The sequence below is a fragment of the Nycticebus coucang genome, chromosome 20 (genome assembly GCF_027406575.1).
Source record: "Nycticebus coucang isolate mNycCou1 chromosome 20, mNycCou1.pri, whole genome shotgun sequence".
Classification (NCBI taxonomy): Eukaryota; Metazoa; Chordata; class Mammalia; order Primates; family Lorisidae; genus Nycticebus; species Nycticebus coucang.
This window is the reverse complement of record NC_069799.1, coordinates 9,814,706-9,821,094: the sequence shown is the minus strand read 5'-3', so window position 1 is coordinate 9,821,094 and position 6,389 is coordinate 9,814,706. Positions and strand designations below refer to the sequence as shown.

The following is a 6,389-nucleotide window of genomic DNA, read 5'->3' as shown; positions in this document are numbered from 1 at the left end:
AACAGACCTATATCAAGTTCTGAAATAGCATCAATCACACAAAATCTCTCCAAAAATAAAATCCCTGGACCAGATGGCTTCATGTCAGAATTCTACCAAACCTTTAAAGAGGAACTAGTCCCTAATTACTCAACCTGTTCCAAAATATAGAAAAAGAAGGAATACTACCCAACACATTCCATGAAGAAAACATCACCCCAATCACCAAACCAGGAAAAGACCCAACAAGAGAAGAAAATTATAGACCAAATTCACTAATGAATATAGATGCAAAAATATTCAAAAAGACCCTAACAAACACAATCCAGCAACACATGAAACAAATTATACATCATGAGCAAGTTGGTTTTATCCCAGGGTCTCAGGACTGGTTCAATATACGTGAATCTATAAATCTAATTCAGCACATAAACAAATTAAAAAACAAAGACCATATGATTCTCTCAATCGATGCAGAAAAAGCTTTTGATAATGTCCAGCATCCCTTCATGATTGGAACACTTAAGAAAATTGGTATAGAAGGGACATTTCTTAAACTGATAGAGGCCATCTACAGCAAACCCACAGCCAATATTGTATTGAATGGAGTTAAATTGAAATCATTTCCACTCAGGTTAGGAACCAGTCAAGGTTGCCCATTGTCTCCACTGCTCTTTAATTTTGTAATGAAAGTTTTAGCCCTTCCAATTAGGGATGAAAAGGCGATCAAGGGTATCCATATATGGTCAGAAGAGATCAAACTTTCACTCTTCACAGACAATGTGATTGTATATCTGGAAAACACCAGGGATTCTAGTACAAAACTCTTAGAAGTGATCAAGGAATAATACAGCAGCATCTCAGATTACAAAATCAACATCCATAAATTGGTAGCCTTTATATATACCAATAATAGTCAAGCTGAAAAAACAGTTAAGGACTCTATTCCATTCACAGTAGTGCCAAAGAACATGAAATATTTGGAAGTTTATCTACAAAGGACATGAAAGATCTCTATAAAGAGAACTATGAAACTGTAAGAAAACAAAGAGCTGAAAATGGTAACAAATGGAAAAACATACCATGCTCATGGCTGGGAAGAGTCAACATTGTTAAAGTGTTCATACTACCCAAGGCAATATACAATTTTAATGCAATCCCTATTAATGCTCCACTGTCATACTTTAAAGATCTTGTAAAAATAACATTTCGTTTCATATGGACTCAGAAAAAAACTCAGATAGCCAAGACATTACTCAGAAATAAAAACAAAGCAGGAGGAATCACACTACCAGACTTCAGACTATACTATAAATCTATATTGATCAAAACAGCATGGTACTGGCACAAAAACAGAGAAGTAGATGTCTGGAACAGAATAGAGAACCAAGAGATGAACCCAGCTGCTTACCGTTACTTGATCTTTGACAAGCCAGTTAAAAATGTTCAGTGGGGAAAAGATTTCCTATTTAACAATTGTTGCTGGGTCAACTGACTGGAGACCTGTAGAAGACTGACAGTGGACCTACACCTTTCCCCATTAACTAAGATAGACTCTCATTGGATTAAAGATTTAAATGTAAAACTATAAAAATACTAGAAGAAAGTGCAGGGAAAACTCTTGAAGAAATCAATGTGGGCGAATATTTTATGAGGACCCTCCGGGCAATTGAAGCATCTTCAAAAATACACTACTGGGACCAGATCAAAAGTGCACAGCCAAGAACACAGTAAGTAAAGCAAGCAGACAGCCCTCAGAATGGGAGGAGAGATTTGCAGATTATGTCTCCGACAAAGGTTTAATAACAACAATCCACAGAGAACTCAAACGTATGAGCAAGAAAAGAACAAGTGATCTCATCTCAGGCTGTGCAAGGGACTTGAACAGAACCTTCTCTGAAGAAAACAGGCGCACGGCCTACAGACATATGAAAAGATGCTCATGATTCTTAATCATCAGAGAATGGCAAATCAAAACTATTTTGAGATATCACCTAACTCCAGTAAGATTAGCCTATATCACAAAATCCTAAGGCCAGAGATGTTAGCGTGCATGTGGAGAAAAGGGAACACTTCTACACTGCTGGTGGGAATGCAAATTAATACATTCCTTTTGGAAAGATATTGGAGAACACTTAGAGATCTAAAAATAGCCCTGCCATTCAATCTTATAATTATATGCCCAGAAGACCAAAAATCACATAATAACAAAGATATTGGTACCAGAATGTTTATTGCAGCCCAATTCATAATTGCCAAGTCATGGAAAAAGCCCAAGTGCCCATCCATCCAGGTATGGATTAATAAATTGTGGTATATGTACACCGTGGAATATTATTCAGCCTTAAAGAAAGATGGAGACTTTACCTCTTTCATGTTTATATGGATGGAGCTGGAACATTTTCTACTTAGTATAGTATCTCAAGAATGGCAGAAAAAGTATCCAATGTACTCAGCTCTACTATGAAACTAATTTATAGCTTTCTATGAAAGCTATAACCCAGTTACAACCTAAGAATAGGGGGAAAGGAGAGAGAGAGGGTAGGGGAGGGGGGAGGATGGGCAGAGGGAGAGTGATTGTTGGGATCATACCTACAGTGCATTTTACAAGGGTACATGTAAAACTTAGTAAATGTAGATTATAAATGTCTTAACACAATAACTAAGAAAATGCCAGGAAGCTTATATTAAAAAGTGTGATCAAAATATGTCAAATGATATATAAAACCAGTGTATGGTGCTCCATGCTTGCATTAATGTACACAGCTATGATTTAATAATAAAAAAAATCATGAGTTTTTTTTTTTAATAAATGAATTAGGGTTTATCCATCTATTTATATATTGGCCTTGATGCAAAAGAAGACTAAAAGTGGCTTAAGGAGATTAGAGTAACTTAAAAAAAATCAAAAATATATATTATTCTCCCCCAAAGCTAGCTGCTTGAAAACTTGATTTAATATTTTGCTTGTTTTCCCTTCATTGCTTGGTAAACACATTTGCTTCTCCTTTGTGTAATCGCCGTCTGACTGCTGAGTTTTGCTGTTTTGTCAACTGACATTTCACCTTGTGTTTTACGAGTTCTGGAGGAATTGTTGAACAGCTCACAAAACTGCCTGTAGAAGAAGTAATACTCAGAGTTCTTGTTCTACATCAATTAATGTCTCCCATATTTTTTTCATCTCTGAGAAGCCTATATTCTTCACTCAGTGACACAAGGCAGTTAGATGAGAGCATTTATCCACACTCCTCAGAGCCAGCAGAATCTTCTCATTGATGTGTCTGACCACCGTGTCTGAAGTAATTTTCATTTCTGTTTTTCTACTCAGAAAATTCAGGTATGGAATTTTTGTCAACAGCCTGCCCTTTCATTTCTTCTAACACCTGGCTGAAGTCAGTCATTCCGAAGTGGTGTACATCAGCACTCTGCTCTGATGTACTGTCCTCCTTGATCTGTTCCAGGTCTTCGAATGACCTGTAGCCACCCGACTGGTCCACACAGTTCTGTTCATTTTCATCTTCGGACCCACAAACCTCTGATTGTTCTGACACTTCTCCATCAGAAAACAAAAACTGAGGTCCCTCTTCTGTCTCAGTGTCCCTCTCATCTGGGCCCACTGGCTGCAGCAGGTCGTCACCAGCCTGCAGCTCCTTTGTGTAGCCGCTGGCAGAAACCTCCACATCAAGAGAGCCTTCCCTCCTGATATCACTAAAGGTTGGATAAACCTCCCTTTCATAGTCAAAACGCTTCATGGAGAAATCTCTAATGCACTTGATGTCTCTGTGGAAATACCATTCAGCACTGGGATGAGAAGTTGAGACCATCTGTGGAAAATCAACTACGGTGATATGATCATTTTCATCCAAAATGAGATTGAATTTATTGAAATCTCCGTGAATCAGCCCATGATTCCCAAGTCTTACAATTAGTTCCATAGCTTCATCATACCGTGTTTCCCTGAAAATAAAACATCCTCCAAAAATAAGACCTACTTACAGGTTTCCTTCTAGGTAAAATATAAGGCATCCCCCCCAACTAAGGCCCCCCCAGGCTCTGTCTTGGAATGAAAATTAATTTACCGTAAACTGGTTGCTAGGGCCGCCCTCACTGGCGTCTAGCAACCAGTGACATTATGCAGAGTCCTGATGTCACTGCTGTGTGGAGGCGGAGCGGAGGTCCGAGTGAGCAGTGAGGGTGGGGTGGGACAGAGGAGACTTTTTCAGATGTGTGTAGAAGAACAAGAGGATCAGAAGGATGGGACGCTGCGAAGGTGGTGAGTGCTGGTCTGTCTCTGGTGACACTGCCTGATGCTTGCAGCCGCCCTCATGATGACTGAAGGTAGGAGTCACAGTTTGTCTGGTTTGTGTTGACAACTACCATACTACCCTACCTTATACAGGTAATAAATTTCCTTTATTTTCATTTAACAATAAATGTGTACTGTATTCTTCTTCATGGAAAAATAAGACATCCCCTGAAAATAAGACCTAGCACATCTTTAGGAGCAAAAATTAATATAAGACACTGTCTTATTTTCGGGGAAACAGGGTATACTGAGGTAGGATCTTCAACATGGTATATCTGACATAGAGGATAACCATTTATGATCTCCATGACCACTGGATGGCGATTGTAATCAACTAGCTTTGGAATTGGAAATTTCCTCTCCTATAACACCTTCATAGAGGCAAATTTCTTCATGGCAGAGAGAGGAGATAAATAAAGCCAAGACACATTATGCCCGTGTTTATGGTAATCACGCTTGTTTTTTCAGATTTCGAAAGGAGGTTCTTCCTAGTCTGTGAAGCTTTAATGCAAATTGCTGTCCTTCTTCATTTGCAACAATGTAAATATCTGATTCTTTGCCAACGCCCATCTGGTTTCCAACAGACTAAACTACTTGTCTAGAAAAAAGTGTTTTCAAAGCCAGGTTAATCATAGCCTGCATTTGTCAATCAATAGCCCTGGACAGTCTTGGTACACTTCCAAGCTATGAGTTTATGTTTCACTAAATCTCTTGCAACTTTATAACAGCCACCATGCTTAAGGCTGGCTATAGAGGCGATCAAACTGCAGGGAACTATCTCATGGTTCTTCATGCCCATTTCAACCACGGTCAAATCCCTGAAGTCATCCTGGTTACAACTTGGCCAGGATGCACCTTCCTGGTGCAACATGGCCACATTCACCTTCCCCATGGTAGCAGCTGACAGAAGTTTTTTTTTTTTTTTATTTCTCTATTTTTTTAAATTATTTATTTATTTTTTATTAAATCATAGCTGTGTACATTAGTATGATCATGGGGCACCATACACTTGGTTCACAGACCGTTTGACACATTTTCATCACACTAGTTAACATAGCTTTCGTGGCATTTTCTTAGTTATTTTGCTAAGACCTTTACATTCCACATTTACTAGGATTCACATATTCCCTTGTAAGATGCACCACAGGTGTAATCCTATTAATTCCCCTCTCTCCACCTACGTCCCCCCTCCCTCCCCTCCCTTTCCCCCTTCTCCCTATTCTTAGGTTGTAACTGGGTTATAGCTTTCATGTGAAGGTCCTACATTAGTTTCATAATAAGGGTGAGTACATTGGGTACTTTTTCTTCCATTCTTGAGATACTTTACTAAGAAGAATATGTTCCAGCTCCACCCATGTAAACATGAAAGAGGTAAAGTCTCCATGTTTCTTTAAGGCTGCATAATATTCCATGGTGTACATATACCACAATTTATTATTCCATTCGTGGATGGATGGGAACTTGGGCTTTTTCCATGACTTAGCAATTATGAATAGGGCCGCAATAAATATTCTAATACAAATATCTTTGTTATGATGTGATTTTTGGTCTTCTGGGTATATGCCCAGGAGAGGGATTACAGTATTGAATGGCAGATCTATTTTTAGATCTCTAAGTGTTCTCCATATCTCTTTCCAAAAGGAGTGTATTAATTTGCATTCCCACCAGCAGTGTGAAAGTGTTCCCTTTTCTCCACATCCGCACCAACATCTCTGGTCTTGGGATTTTGTGATGTAGGCTAGTCTCACTGGAGTTAGATGATATCTCAAAGTAGTTTTGATTTGCATTTCTCTGATGATTAAAGATGATGAGCATTTTTTCATATGTCTGAAGGCCGTGCGCCTGTCTTCTTCAGAGAAGTTTCTCTTCAAGTCCCTTGGCCAGCCTGCGATGGGATCCCTTGTTCTTTTCTTGCTAATGCGTTTGAGTTCTCTGTGGATTCTCGTTATTAAACCTTTGTCGGAGACATAACCTGCAAATATCTTTTCCCATACTGAGGGCTGTTTGCTTGCTTTACTTACTGTGTTCTTGGCTGTGCAGAAGTTTTTAGTTTGATCAAGTCCCAATAATGTATTTTTGAAGCAGCTTTAATTGCCCGGGGGGT

At 38.9% G+C, this 6,389-nt stretch overlaps 1 pseudogene; it reads right to left on the bottom strand.

Moving 5' to 3' along the window:
* Positions 1-3,184: 3,184 nt before the first annotated feature.
* Positions 3,185-5,177, bottom strand: LOC128573131 (serine/threonine-protein kinase RIO2-like; annotated as a pseudogene).
* Positions 5,178-6,389: the final 1,212 nt, after the last annotated feature.